General features: G+C 34.2%; 1 protein-coding gene across 2 annotated transcripts in view; it reads right to left on the reverse strand.

Annotated features, from left to right (window-relative positions):
* FUT9 (fucosyltransferase 9) overlaps nucleotides 1–15893 on the reverse strand; it is a 262897-nt gene extending 247004 nt beyond the window's left edge. For both annotated transcript variants that reach the window (XM_031964510.1, XM_031964506.1), the window contains exon 1: nucleotides 15689–15893. The gene's annotated coding sequence lies outside the window, so the exon portion shown is untranslated. The remainder of the gene's footprint in view (nucleotides 1–15688) is intronic.
* Between the last annotated feature and the right edge of the window lie 424 nt (nucleotides 15894–16317).

The following is a 16317-nucleotide window of genomic DNA, read 5'->3' on the forward strand; positions in this document are numbered from 1 at the left end:
TTTCCCTCACTATTCTTCCCACCCTCTCTTTATTCAATCCCCCGGTGTAATTTTCTTCTACCACCTTCTTAATCCACAAACTTTCTAAGAATTCTTCTCTTATTTTCTCCTTCTACCCTCCTACTTCTTGATCAATGAACATTTCTAGAAGTCCATCCATTATTCTGTCCCTTTACCCTCGTATTTCTTTATAAATTTAGATTTTTATGCCCTTGTAGATATATGTTATTCCCTGTTTAACTCAGCACCACTAATTCTCTATCCCCACCTGCTTTTACTCTAACACTTCTTCCATTCATGGCTCATTTGTATGATAATTGCCTCCATTTTACTTCTCCCTAGCCAATTTTATTTTTTAGAATCACCCTATCATACTCAATCTCGAGCCTTCTGTCTATGTCTGTTCTTTCAAACTAGCCAAATAACAATAACATTTTTCCACATAAGAAGTAAACAGTTTGACCTTATTGTGTCCCTTATAATGTTTATCTTAAGTTTCTTCTGAATCTTCTATGTCAGAATTTCCATTGTATTCTGACCTTTTTGTCAGATGCTTGAAATTCTTTCAATTCATTATATATCCATTTTTCCCCATTCAGGAGTATATTCAGTTTTCCAAAATAAGTTATTCTTGGTTGTAAACCAAGTTCCTTTACTATATGAAATATAATGTTCCAATAGGATTATGGGAAGATGTTGGAATAGGACAGAAAACTTTCAATTCGCCAAATCTGATTCACAAAAAAAGACAGGATATTTTCTTAAAGCCACAGAACCAAAATGAGAGTTGTCCTGCTAAAACAATTTGAAAACACTCCAGGAAAGGCTCAACCTCCATAGGCAGAGGTTTAACTAGTGCAAACACCTCCCGGCAGACTCTGCAAAATCAACAGGACATAATCCTTGAAACCAGCTGAATGGAGAGGTAGCCTCAGATTTAGAAACTTTCACTTCAGACAGTGTGTGGGGGAAGTCTGAGCAATAAAATATTGAAGGACTTTTCACTGTTGAGGGATGTCAATCACAGCTAGGCTGACTAGATGCTTTCCAGGCTGTGCCTTCAGGGAAATAGCAAACAATCTGGTGAGCGTAGTACCAAGGAGCAGTGGACTCTGGTGACTGTGGGACTTCCAGGAGATCAGAGTCCCTGATTTCAGTTCCATGGAAGAGAGGACAACTATAGTTGGAAGACACCAAAAAGGCTGAGTACAGGGAGCAAGATCATTTATAGTACAGTGTGACTGGGGGCCCTAGTCATAGCTTAGGAGGAGTAGAGAGGTAAATCTAAGGTTGTACCCTGAAACAGACCTTAGAAAATAACAGTAAGAAGGACCTGAGGCTTTGGGATATCATTCCTCATACCTCAGTGATTACACTAATAGTTGCTAAAAAAAGAAAATAAATATTACATAAATAAATAAAAACGAGTAAGCAAAGGAGAAAGAACCCAACTATAGATAGTTATTATGGAGATAGAGAAGAACTTGGTTCATATTCAGAGGAAGATAATGAAACTAAAAAGATCACTCCTTTTTAAATAAATAAATAAACATCAAATGGACCTAAGCAAAATAATTCTTAGACTAATTTTTTTTTTAAACTTTAAAAATCAAATAACAGAGATCAAGGGAAAAAATGAGAGCAATCCAAGAAAATCAGGAAAATTATGAAAAGTCAATTAACTGGAAATAGGGAATGAAAAATATAAGAAGAAAATAATTCCTTGAAAATTAGAATTGGGCAAGGGGAAGTTAATGAAATTTGAAAACATCAAGAAATCAAAAGAATGAAAAAATAAAAGAGAAAGTGAAATATCATCAGAAAAACAACCAATTTGGAGAACAGATCAAGGATATATCTATATCTACATCTATATCTATATCTATCTTTATTTATTTATTTAAAGCATTTTATTTATAAAACATATGCATGAGCAATTTTTCAACATTGACCCTTGCAAAACCTTCTGTTCCAACTTTTTCTCTCCTTCCCCCCATGCCCTCCTCTAGATGGCAGGTAGTACAATGCATGTTAAATATGTTAAAATATATGTTAGATATATGTATAGATAGTTGTATAATTATCTTGCTGCACAAGAAAAATCAGATCAAGAAGGGAAAAAATTTTAAAAGAAAACAAAATGCAAGTAAACAACAATAGAAAGAGTGAAAATGCTATATTATAGGTCATATGCAATAAGGAGAAATAATATAAGAAAAGTCAGACTACCTAAAAATTGTGATAAGGAAAGAATTTTGATATATTACAAAAAATTATCAGGGAAAATTGGCCTGAAGTTCTAAAACAAGAAAACAAAGTAGAAATTGAGAAAAAAAAAATCCACTTATCACCCTCTGAAAGAAAGCATAGGAGGAAAATTTAAAGGAATAGCATAGCCAAGCTTCAGAGCTCCTGGGCTGTGGAGAAAATATTGAAGCAATAAGAAAAAAAAAAGTACATATCAACTATTTACAATAAGGATTACACATAGAGTACTATATTCCATAAAGCAAAAGTTATCAAGGGTAACTTACCCAGCAAAATTAATTATAATCTTGAATGAAAAACAAAAAAGGATATTTAATGAACACCAAGACTTTCATTGTTTTAAAACCCCCAGAACTTAAGGGAAAATTTGATACATAATACCCAGGAGAAATATAAGATAAACATTAAAGAACTATTCTAAAAAAACTCAATAAGGTCAAATTGTTTACTTTGCATATGAGAAAACAAACAATATTCCTAAGATTTTCATCATTATTTGGGTAAATTGAAAGAAAGGTGTGGGCTGAGCCAAATAATTATATGGTGACTATGAAAAAATAAAATTGTGTGGAGAGAGAAAAAAAAAAAGGAATAATTACCTTACATAAACGTGGCATAAAAGGAAAATTAGATACAGAAGAAGCTAGTGCAGGGAGAGTAGATAATGCTGAAACCTTACTTTCATTGAGAAATTGAGAATGGGTTAAAAAGGAACATATATGTATATATACACAAACACATATCTAAAAGGGTATAAAAGTTTCCTAAATTCAAAAAGAAATAAGAGAGCATGGGGATTAGGGTGTGAAGAGTGGAAAAGAAAGGAACTGCTAGAGGGATGAGTAGTCTAAGGAATAGGAGGGAAAGTTAGCAGGTAGAAACAAAGCAGAGGAGTAAAGAGGAAAAAGGTAAATAGGGTGAGAAGGATAGAAAGGAAAAATAGGAAGGAGGAAAATATATAAGTATTTATAAATGTGCTAATATCTAGATAATATTATAATATCCGAATGGATATCTGCCAAAACAGAGAGGAACTATATGAACAAAAACATAAAATATTTTTATGCAAATAAATTCAGATTTAAATAATTGAAGTAATAGTTATTGTTCATGGATAGGTAAAACCAATGTAAATTTTTAAACAGCAATTGTATCTAACTAATCTATTTATTTGATATCATCCAAATTAAATTATTGAAAATTATTTTAAGTTACAAAAAATTATAAAATTCATTTGGAAGAACAACAACAACAACAACAAAAAATCAAGGACTTCAAAGAAACCAGGGGGAAAAAAAGATGTAAGAGAAATTGATTCAACAGTATCACACCTTAAACTATATTACAAGGTGAGAGCATTGTTGAAGTGTAAAAAGGATAATTTTGATTATTTTGAATTAAAATTTCCTTGTATAAATAAAACCTATGCAGCCAAGAATAGAAAGAATGAAGAAAATTGGGGGGAGGAGGGAAGTTTCATAAACAATCTCTCATATAGGATGTAATTGGGTTGCAATGTTACTGTGGTATAGGAAATGATGAGCTGGTTGATTTAGAAAAAAAACATGGAAAGACTTGGACTTATTAAGGAAGATGCTATCTACCTTCAGGGAAACAGATGATAGGAACAAATAAGACTAGTATGGTCTTATATATATTATATATGACTATATATGTGTATATTTGCATTTGTTTATAGATATCTACATGTATACCTAATATCTAAATTTAATTGTAATATTCTTAGAGTAGTGGGAGGAGAGAGGGGAAAAATAAAAAGTGCAAGGCAGAGAACAAAAGAAAGCCAACAAGGAAGCAAAGAAAAACTGGGCAGCTTTGAAAATAATGTATAGTAAATTTATGATATAGGATTTTTTGAAATGGAAATTTATTTATTTTTATATTGAATTTTCTCATGTTGTGTGTAAATGGCAATGCTTTTCTTTTTCTTTTCTCATTTTGTATTTAAGTTTAAAGAAATTTACAGAGAAAAAAAGAAATATAATGTCCCAAGCCCTTCAGTCTTTTAATATAGAAGCTGCTAGATTTTATATTAACCTAACTGTAGTTCCACAGTATTTAAATCTTTTTTTTCCCCTTGTTGCTTGTATTATTTTTTCCTTAACCTGGGAGTCACTAAAGTACTATTCAAATGGCTTATAATAGCAGGAAGGTAGGCAATCTTGCTGTATACTTGTCTACACTAATGAAGCATAAATTCTGGCAAGTTTTACCAACATGCACAAAGTTTAAAATATAAGCAATGGTAGACAAAAATTAGCTAACTTTTAGGAGATAGTGATTTGGGCTATAAAAACTCATTAAACTATCCACTAAGGAATAGGGAAATTATGGTCTGCATTCTTGTACTTACCAATTCATTCAACAATTCAATTCAACTAACCTTTACCAAATTTCTACTAAATAATGAGGGTTTGCTGAAGAAGCATTTTAAGTGAAAGCTCAATTTACAATTTTTCTTTTTAATGAGAGGCTCACCAAATTCAGGTAAGATGCATTAAAACAATGCATCAGGCTAAAGGATTCTGGGAAGATGGTGGAATAGTTAAGTACACTTCAAGCTCTCCAGAAAACCAGGGAGGGATCTATGGGTAGGGAAGGTTAAGTAATAGCAAGGCAAGGTAAGGAGCAGACTCAGAAGGGAGTCAGCAGGGAAAGGAAAGAAATGTGTGTGTGTGGAAGTAGAGGTGTGTGCATATGCATGTGTATGTATATATTTACATAGGTATACATAAATATATCATTTCTCAACTATAGCTTGCTTGGTGGGATCAAAGGGGAAAAAATAAAGATGCTGTGCAGCAGAGAACAAAAGAACAATTTACAAGGAAGTAAAGAAAAGATGAATATACTTTTTTCTACTAATATATCTATCTCTATATGTGTGTATATATACATACACACACATATATATGTGTACACACATACACATATATATATATATATATATATATATATATACATATACATATATGCGCATAAATACTTTCTTGAACGGGTAATTTGTTGTTACATAGTTTAAATTCTCCCATATATGCTGCTAGGCATATGACAATGAAAAAAGGGAAAAGGGAAAAAGAATAATCAAAAAAGAAAAAAAAACCCAGTGGATCAAACTGAAACATGAATTATAAATGCCCATTATGATTATGGAAGTTAACCATATAAAATGTTTCTCTTTGGCTAATAAGTGTAAATTGTACTACAGTTTGGCTCACTGTTCATATCCTTTGATTTAAAAAAAGAAATTCATTATCTTTAGGAACCTAAAGGATTCCCCAATTTTTCATAAAACAAAATAAGGTCACATCACTGAACTTGGTCTCACACTTATGAGTGAAAATTTGCAACAGAAAATAAAATGATAAAGGATTCTTATGCACAAAAGTCAACTTCTTGGGAGTTAGCATTTTCTTGTATGTATAATTGTGTACATAAGAATACACACACATATATATATATACTTAGATATATACATATATAAAATTTATTGAGCATATGTATATATACAAACATTTATAATATGTACAAATGTATATAAATTTTAACAACAATGAAAACCAGCTAAAGCTATTTCTTGAATAATTTTTTTAAAAACTGTCAACTCAGGACAGTCTGTGATAAATTGATGAATACCAACAGAATTTCTAACTGTTCGTGACCTTGAAAATAATCTTTTATTCTGTATCCATTTAGCATCTACATATCGATGGACATTTTATTACTTTGCTTTGGCAACTAAAATATGACTTTGTAATTACTCCTGTCGTATCCATTTTATGTGTTTTCTTTTCCAAACTATGGGCAGTTGAAGGTAAAGAAATCACCTTCTATTGCTTTTACAAATGTTCCTAATAAAATGTCCCTTGTAATAGAAGCTCAATAAGAACCCATCAGTTCATTTGAAGAATCTGTTATAAATTTTAATCTGATGCTTAAAGAAAAAAGAATGGATCCTTTAAGTATTTTGCTTAATTTTGAATTGTTTAAAAATCTATTCTTCACAGCTCATTTAGTTTCAAGTTTTGTTTTCAAATAACACCATCACATCACTGGACAATATTAATTTAAGAACTGTAGTTTTGTTTTTGTTTTGATAGCAGAGATTGCTGAAAACATTGCACAATTTCCTAAATTCAAAGGAATTCAGTAATCTTCTAATTAATTTAAATTTTAAGTCATTATATTCCATGCATTCTGTGCATGTCCAAGAGAGGTGCTGATGATTTAACTCAATGGTTGCCCATTCAGTTGCATGGAATAATCCTTTTCTTACCTAAAACATCACATATGATATTATTCGAATCTCTGCTGAGTGACCAGAGATCTTATTGCAAAATCCCTATAGTGTTCTGGCATTTCATGCAAATCAGCATTATGTTTTCCACAAAAAAGAACTTCTGGAGGACTTTAACAATGGTAAGGAATCCTGCCCACTACCGGACTTGGCATAGTATATCCCCTGTGACAGAGACATTTAAATTCCTAAAGTGATCTATTTTCATCCATGATAGGACCAACATCAATAAGATGGAGACCATGTGATGTTATGAAGAGATCCCAGAATTACAGTCTAAGAAACTAGGTTTAAATCTCAGCTCTGTCTTTTACTAGTTATTTGATTTTAAATAAAGATCATTTAAAATCTTTCAGCTTTGGTTTATTCATCTCTAAAATAAAGATATTTGATTAGGTAACTAATAAAGTCTCTTTCACTTCTAAATTTATGAACCTGTGAGATCACAGAACAATATATAAAGATGTTAACTATGTACTATATAACACGTTACCCCAAAATGTGTTTTTGATGGTCTGGGATTGGTGAATTTTAAAACAGTAGGATGAGATCAATAAATAGTTCATTATAAGAAAAAACTAACTTTAGTAAATCCATGCTGTAGTCTATTGAGGGTATCCATGGAGGAATACAATAATAGCTCTATTGTGACAAGTAATCCAGTTGTGACATGCTCTGCTTCTTCCTTCAGTTTTCAATATAACTAGTACTTCAGAACTATGAACCTCAGTTATGAATGAGCATACAGAAAACTTAACACACTTTTCATCTCCTCCTTCCTTCTAGTGATTACATCAGGCTAGGCACTTGCTTCTGAAACCCCCTAGCAACACAGAGCATTAAAATCTACAGAATCCATTCTTTTAACAAAAGCATGTGCCAATGCACTTCCTGATCCAAAGTCCAGGATAATGGAAGAATGCTGAGCTTTTGCATGGAGGCAGCTAGTGGATAGAACACCAGGTCTGATGTCAGAAAAGCTTGAGTTCAAATTCAGGCACATTAACAATTTGATCCTAGACAAATCACTTAACTGCTATCTCCCTCAATTTTCTCATATAAAAACTGGGAAAATAACAGGACCTATTTCCCAGGATTATTCCAAGAATGAAGTAAGATAAAATTATAGTGCTTAGTATATTTTTGTTGTTGTGAAGTCATTTTTCAGTCATGTATGATTCTTTGTGACTCCATTTGGGATTTTCTTGGCTCATCTGAGGCTGGATTTGAACTCATAAAAATAACAGTTCCTGACTCCGGGCCTGGTACTCTTATCAATTTTGCCACCTAGATGCTCAGGGTTTAGTGAGGTTAGTATATAGTATATAAATGCTAACTATTATTATTGTTATTATTGTTTATGCACATAGGCACACATGATAGTAGAAAGGAAACGGCTAAGTATAAGAAGGAACAAGTTCAAGACTTTTCAAGAAGATGGTTGGGATAATTTTGAAATAAGGAGGGTTAGGAAGCCAATTTCATTCCCAAGAAAAGAAGGAACAAGATTAGATTTTCAAGTACAGAAAGAATTAGGGATTAGGGAAGGGCAATTGTCATCCTAATTCTTTAAAAAGGAGAAGAAAATAGAACTTTCAAACTACAGAGAAATGAGCTTGACTTTAATTGCTATTAAATTCTTGAACATATGAAGAAGGTAAATGGGAACATTTATAAAAGGAATGATCAGGGGGAAAAGGCCAGCACATCTTCATCAAGAAAAGATTATGCCAAAATTAATATAATTTGCTTTTATGACAGGGTTATTAAAAAGGAAGATCAAAGGAATGGCATCAATATAGTTTTCTTTAGATTTCAACAAACCATTTGATAAAGCCTCTCATGGAATTCTTATGAAAAAAGATAGGAAGCTGTGGGCTAAACTATGATAAATTTAGATAGATTTTGACTTGGGTCGGTATTATCTAAAAATTATAGGAAAGTTTTAGTGCACTGAAAATTCAGTGTAAGTGTGATATGGCAGCCAAAGTTTTTTTGTTTGTTTGTTTTTTTAAATAATATCTTGAATGGCATTAAGAGAGGCATAACTTACAGGACTTTAGGAGTGGGGTGAAATGATAGAACTGCTGTGGCCCTGCATTCTCCCCACATTTGGTCACATCAGACCATGTATGAAATATTAATTTTTTTTCTGAACCTCATAATTTAGGGAAGACATTGATAAGCTGGAGACTAACCAGAAGAGGGCAATCAAAAACTTTTCAAATAATACCCTATAAGAATCAATTGAAGGAACTTTGAATATTTAGTCTGAAAGAAGAGAAATTGTAATGGGGAAATGATAGCTGTCTACATGAAGGATTTTCATATGAAAGAGAAATGAGATGTTATTCTTTTTGGCAAAGAGCAATACAAGGAGGAATGGATAAAAGTTGGAAGGAGGCAAATTGTAGTTTGATCTAAAGAAGCATACTAATCATTAGAGCTAATAATGGTTGAATGGATGTTTCACAAAGTAGTTGGCTTTTATTCACTGATAAAGTCTTAAAGCAAAGGCTGGCTGATCAAATGTACTGTCCTGGAGATTGTGGTTTAAGTAAGGAGTCAAATTGGAGGGTCTCTAATGCCCCTTCTAACACTAAGAATCTGTGAGGCTATTCCCTGGGAACTTTGTTACAGCAGGGTGAGATTTCAGTTCCTTGTTATATCAAGTTAATATTTATACATAGTTCTAAGTTTTCTTCATTTACTATAAAACATGATGCACTGAATATACACCTCTTCCAGGTAACTTAGGCAAAGATAGAACTGGGAGGTATTAGGATGCCTAAAAACATGAATTCACAGGAAGCTATAATCAGTTGGGACACTCCAATCCAATAAGAGCTATGATCATTTGGGAAATTCCCATGTCCCCTATTTCCATTGAGACTAGAACAGCTGAAGGACAACACTAAATTCTTGAAATTTATACATATATATATTCCAGAGTTTCTTAATGTTTTGTTTTTATTTCATCGACTCCTTTGTCAGTTTGGTAGCCTGTCGACTATTCTCAGAATAATGTTTTTAAGTGCATAAAATATAAAGGATTACCAAGTAAACCAATTATACTGCAATATGGTTATCAAAACAGCTTTTAAAAACAATTTTATAGACTGTAGCTTGAGAAACTTTGTTCTAGATGTTTTCAATAGTTATGGACTAAATAGTATTTTTTCTCCTAAGAAACTAAGCCAGGGATTCATACCCTAGGATCCCCCTAGGAAATCCTTTATGGTTCTGTGGATAGATTTGGAGGAGGTGAGTTAACAAACCTGGATGAGAAAAAAAAAAAATATATATATATATATATATATACCTTCATTTCAATATATTTGGTTTATATATATATATATATATACACCTTCATTTCAATATATTTGGTTTGCTTTGTAATCCTATCTATGTATTTTATAGTGTGCACTTAAAAATACTATTCTGAGATGAGATCTATAAACTGTCCACAAAACAAATAAAAAGTTTAACAACTTCTGGATTCGATTATATAAATGAGTGGCAAGGAATGGTCTGTCTCTCAAATGGACCCAGAACCACAGCCATTAATGATGGACAGGCAATTCTGGGCTCTTTAGCTGCTGTGATATCTGTTCTGAAGAAACTGGAATGTCCTTAAAATCTCACCACCCTTTGACTTTTTAAAAATTCAACATTTTCTTTCCTTCACAGACACAATTTGTGAATTGAGGTATAAAATATTACTACAGTGTTCTCTATAAACAAAGCTAATGAGCATACTGATTCCACTATTGGTTAGGCAAACAATTTGAGTGGGTGGTGAGGAGGAAACATTGGGAGATAATATATAACAATGCAAATGTGTAATAAATTCATTCATTTAAGAAGCATTTATTATAAATTAGGTACATTTTACACACAGAGGCTACAAAAACAAAACAAAACAAAAAAAGCCCAATAGTTATCCATTTTTAAGATGAAGAAAATGAGGTTGAAGTTAATATAACATATAAATAGTTTTACTGAGTAAGATTTGAAGCCATATCGATCAGCCTTTAGCCTCCACCCACTGCATGGTTTAAAATTTTAAAAGGCCCTTAGAGATAATCTAATCCAGGGATTACTTATTCTTTTTTAGTGTCATGAACCCCTTTGTTGCCCTTATCAGAATATTAATTTTAAATATATAAAATATGTAGGATGACAAAGAAGACCAATTATCTTGAAATAAAGATGTATTTTTTTCCTTATCCATTCATACTTTAGGAGTCCATGAATCTCATTAAGAAACCCTGATCTAACTACCCCTTCCCACAACACACACACACACACATTCTACAATAGAAAAACATATTAGGAAAGACCTCCCCCATTACTCTTATTAAATCTTGTCCCTCCTTTCTATCACCTTTATATCATATAATTTTCTTTATGTGCAACAATGTCTCCTGACCAGAAATGTATTAATAAATAATGAAGAATATAAAGCTTTATTTTTACAACTAGCAAACTTTTTTCAAGCATGATATTCCTTGTAGAACAGAATAGCTAACTTACTTTTTTTTCTATAAAAATAAATACAGTGTTATTTAATATAAAGAGTTATTGGATAAGAAATTAGGAGACTTGGGCCTTCTCATCCTGACTCATTAATGGCTAATTGTATTTCCCTGGTAAATAATTTAAATTATTTGGACCTTTCTTCTCTATAAAACTGGGTTTAGATCAAATAATCTCCCTTTCCTGTTCTAAGATATATACAATGAAAATGTTCTTTTATAAGAAAATAATTCAAACATACTTTATAGGAAAATAGATGTGAATTCTAAAATTCAAATGTAGCCTCAAAATTTGTGCATATTCTTAATACAATTTTCCTCTATGGGAATTTTGAGTTGATAGTACAAGTTTATCACTTGAACATTATTGTGACTCTTCAGTGATATGGCACAACATTGCTTTTGAATGTTCATTTGCATATCTGCTTTTAGTGAAGGGGTTTTGTTTTTTGAGATAGAAAGCCCTAATATACCAAATACCAAGAAATTCAGCAGTCATATTGCAAATAATTGTATAGTAATTTTATATTTTTGAACTCGACTAGGGAGGCTGATTTTTTAAACTATTAAATAAGTCCTAGAAATTTTATGTTGTAGAGCACCTTTTAATTGAAAATAAAAATGCAAATATTCACACAAATAAAAATATCTCTAATGCAAAAAGAAAAAATGAGAAATAGCCATACTTATGAAAACATCCTAAGTGGTTATCAGAGGATTGGATCTTTTTGTCTTCCTAAAATCCTAAATTGCTTAGTTATATGTTACACTCTTAGCTTACTTTCCAAAGTTTTAATTTTAAGGTTAGGGATTTGCATATTCCTTCTTTCAAGATTTTTGTTTGTTTTAATTTATTTAATTTGAAAATTAGTTTGAATTAAGAAATGGTTTGTATTTTTGAATGACTGATTAGCTGACTAGGAATTGACCTACCCAGATTTCAGAACTTCAAACTGCCTGAGGGCAATCAAAACCAGTTAAAAGGAGAATTCTCCAAAATAGCTAAAAAAAGAAAGGAGCCCCAGTTCTGACCAGATGTTACCACTCCCCAACTTCCCCTAGTCTTCTCTGTGGATTTTCAGCTGTTAAAAACAACTTGCATGGAAGCTTCCCTAAGGCTGTGTTTCCCATGGGACTCTCTCCATGTTGAAATGTATTTAACCTTGTGTCTCTCTAATCCATCTTGGTCACTCCAGTACTTCAGTGCTTCTCATTGGCCCAGGAGTACAATTCCTTTACTTCCATTAAAGATTGTAGTTTTTGTTACTTGTTTATTTTAGATGAACACTATAAAATTCCTTTGTTTTACCAAATAAAATAATTCCATTGGAAAAGGAAAGTTCATGTTTTCTGCTATAATTAATATAGGTTTAAAGACATTTCTTAAAATCTAAGTTTAAAAAAACCTGATATCCAATAACCCAAGGTCTGATCACTCACATAGTGATAAACTAATAGCACTGCTTAGAGCCAGTTCTACAATAAAAAGTTGGAAACTTTAAATGTCTAATAATATAAAACAAAAGTCATGGCTTAGTACAAATTATCTGTATAACTGTCTCTATTTTCATTTTACTATTTCTAATGCAGCCCAGTCCTCATGTCTTTAAGGTGTTAAGTATCTGATATGCTATAAGATTTAGTTTAATGATATTGGATATTCCAAGTATCATTTGTAAGTTCTGTTGCTTGTCTCCCTTCCCTCCCTTCCCCCCCCCCCCATTTCAGTATTTAACTGTTATGGAAACCATCAATAAAACTACAAACATATGAAGTAACAAAATTTTTCTAAGTTCTAGTTCACTTATAATGTAGAGAAAATTACTCATAGTTTGAAGTAGCATTCAGATAGTCCTTTAGAATTTTGTTTTAACCACCATTGTTACCATTAAAAAGATTCTTTAAAACATTTCAGCATTTATAATATTTTTCTAGTATATCTTATTACGTGATTGATTCTACTTGCATTAATTTGTGTAAACATTATAATAGTCAATAAGTGATCAAAAATAATGATCAAAAATTTTTTCCTTATTGTCCATATGTGTTTATTACCTTTTTCAATGCGTGTCACATTCTTTCCTTATGAAAATGTATACATATTAACTATTTTTCTATTTCCCCACAGAAAAAGCAATGAAAAAGCTTCAAAAACCGATCACTTGCAACAGTTTCAGATATAACTGCTACATACCTTTCTGTTCTTTCTAACACAAAGTTCATACCTTATAAATATTATGTAAAGAAAAATAATCAAGGATTAAGTGCCAATCTTCAGTATTCTTCAAAAGCTAAATTTAAATACAAATTCCTCATGTTTAATAACTTCAAGCATGGAATCATTAGCTACAATCCCTATTGACTTTGGTTGCAGCTGTCCACATTTACATTAAAAGGACCCTCTTTCTAATGACTGAATCATTGCATCTCCATAACAACCACTGGTCTTTGCTGCCATCTAAATAGAGGAAGTGAAAAACACTTTAGAATTACCTGGGAAATTGAATAAAAAAACCCACACCAAAAAATGAACAGGACCCTTCCATTATTTGGGAGAAAGAAATTTGTGGCTTTCAGCACAGCATAATTCTAGGTGATAATCGCTCAGTAGTTCTCCCCTTTCCATTTCTTATGCTGATAGAGCTTGGATTGTTTATCTTCACCGACTTGACAGAGTAATGATACTTGTTCTCTCCAAACTTTATGCATATACATACATTAATATATAGATATGTAGGAATAAATATGTACATAACTGTTTATCATTTACTACCATCTATCTCTCTATCATGCCATCCATCTGTCTATCTGTACCTACCCAACTATAGGTTTCTTAAGTCAGACACTGGCACAGGGCATTGCACATAGTAGGCATTTAAGGCATGTTTGTTCAATTAAGTAGACACCTGTAGGAATAATGAACCTTTATTTTTAAAGTATTATTATTTCTTCTGTTTATGGATAAAAAATATAGAAATTTAAGCATTTCAGTATTCCAAAAGGAAAAAAGTCCAGTACTTGGACAAAGATTCTTTTTAAGAGAAAGTCAAGCTGAATTAATTCACATAAATGACTTGTCAGAGAAATTAAAATATAAACATATAATACTGTGGTCCTGTTTTTAAAATCAAAGCACTAACACAAGACTATATGGAAATAAAGGATTTAAGTTTTGTCATTAACATTTTGGTCTTTTTTCCCCCTCCTCCTCGCCATTTCTCACTCACTTCCTTGATCATATTCACTCAATGAACACAACTCACTATTTTCCCTCAAAACCAACTAGAAATAGAGAAACATTGTACAAGGTTTTAGGAATAAAGGCTGCTGCCATAACAACACTTCTACAGATAAAACTGTTGAGACGCAGAGTTACTACACAACACCCAGCCTCAGTCAGAAGAAAGAAGAGCACTCAGTATATTTTCCGAAATTTTCTACCTTTCTGTCATTAAGCCAGAAGAAAGCTGTCCAGTTTTAAGGTAGCCCTTCAAGTTGCGTTTTGTCTATCTTTTTTTCCCCCAGGAAATAATATTTTACCTTTTGGAATAAGATTGGTGAGTCTATGTAATGCTCAATTGTGCTACACAAGAAGAAAGAAAGCCATAGTTCGGCCACACTGATTGTCTTAAATCTGAGCTGGAGAACTGGGACCCTCTCATTATGAAGAAAAATGTGTTGCTGGACTAAGCTTACTTCCCTCCTCCCCCCAATACATTAGTAATCTAAAATAAACAACCAATTGAAATACTCTTAAAATATAAATAGGCAATATAATTTTCCATATATTGGACCCAAGCTTAAAAGTCTAAGTCCTGAGCTGCATATAAAGTAAATATAGAGAGGATTATTGGTTTTGCGTCCTTGTCAATTTCCTGCAGGTGAATACCAGAAGAGCTAGAAAGAGACTTTGTATAAAAGGGATAAGGTAAATCTGAAGAGAGGGCCGGGGGAGCCCAATTTTAGTGGAAAAATAACTCAGCTTAATGAGGAATCACTTGAAAGGCTTTTTAAAGGAAGAAGGTTGACAAAGGTGGGTGAGACAGGTTCATTGGGAAAAGTGGGATATAAGCCGAGGTGTCGGATGGGGAATTTAGAGACAACCTAGCTCAGAAAGATGAGGCTTTAAGCCTTCCCTCTCTCCTAGTGAAGGGTGATGCGAGGAGGGCACTAAGAGCACGGGGTCAGCCTTTGCTCTAGACTGGCGGGAGAGTCCCTTCTAGGCAGAGAAGTGAGGGGCTCAGGGGCGGGAAAGAACCATGGACAAGGCAGCTGAAGCAGCAAGCAGCCTCAAACCTGTTTCCAAGACCAGGGACGTGCAAAATGCTTCTAGTTGCTGACAGGTGAAGTGCAAGCAGAATCCCCTTGCACCCCCCCTCCCAAACACCCAGGCAGTTAAGCGCCCCCGGAGCACTAGGACACCCCAACGCCCTCGCCAGGCGCGGGGGAGTGGGCCCAGCAGGTGGTTTAAGGGATGCCCTCAAACCTTTCCTAGAGCCAAGGGCAAGCTCTCTAGTCCTCCCCAGCTTCCCGATTTACCCGCTGCGCTTTCCAGGCTACTCACCGTCCTAGGCGGAAAGCGCCATTGACTCGAAGAGAGAGGACTGCGTGGCGGCGGTGTGCTGAGGGAGGTGCGTGGTCCAGCCCCAGAGGAAGAGGAGATCAGTGGCGGCGGCGGCGGCCCCCAAGCTAGTGCTGCTGCTACGCGCGCTCTCGCTGCCCATCTCCGAGCGCCTTGGAAGCAGCGGCTACTGTGGGAGGAGGAAGGAGCCGAAGGGGAGGGGGACAGGAGGAGGGACCTGGGGAGAAGATGGGGGGGGGAGCGCAAGCCAGGGGAGGAGGAAAGTGTGCGCGGGAAGCGTCGGGGAGGGGGTTTTGAGGAGGAGAAGGGAGAGAAGGGGGAGGAGGAGGGTCGAGAAGGATGCTCGATCTCCTCCTCCTCCACCTCCTCCTCTCCCGCCCCTCGGGTTCTCCAAGGCAATGCACAGGCCGGGGGCTTCCCGGGCTCAGTTCCTAATGTGAAGGCGATGCTCTCAGCCGGAATGGAGAGGGCTTGTGGTGGCCCGGCCGGGAAGTCGAGCAGCACTGGATTCTCCCCTCCTCCCCCCTGCCCCTGCCCCTTTCTTTGCGGGAGCGGGTTTATACACACACATACACACACACACACGCACGCATGCACGCACAGCAATTTTT

The sequence above is a fragment of the Sarcophilus harrisii genome, chromosome 4, assembly GCF_902635505.1.
Source record: "Sarcophilus harrisii chromosome 4, mSarHar1.11, whole genome shotgun sequence".
In the NCBI taxonomy this organism is placed as follows: Eukaryota; Metazoa; Chordata; class Mammalia; order Dasyuromorphia; family Dasyuridae; genus Sarcophilus; species Sarcophilus harrisii.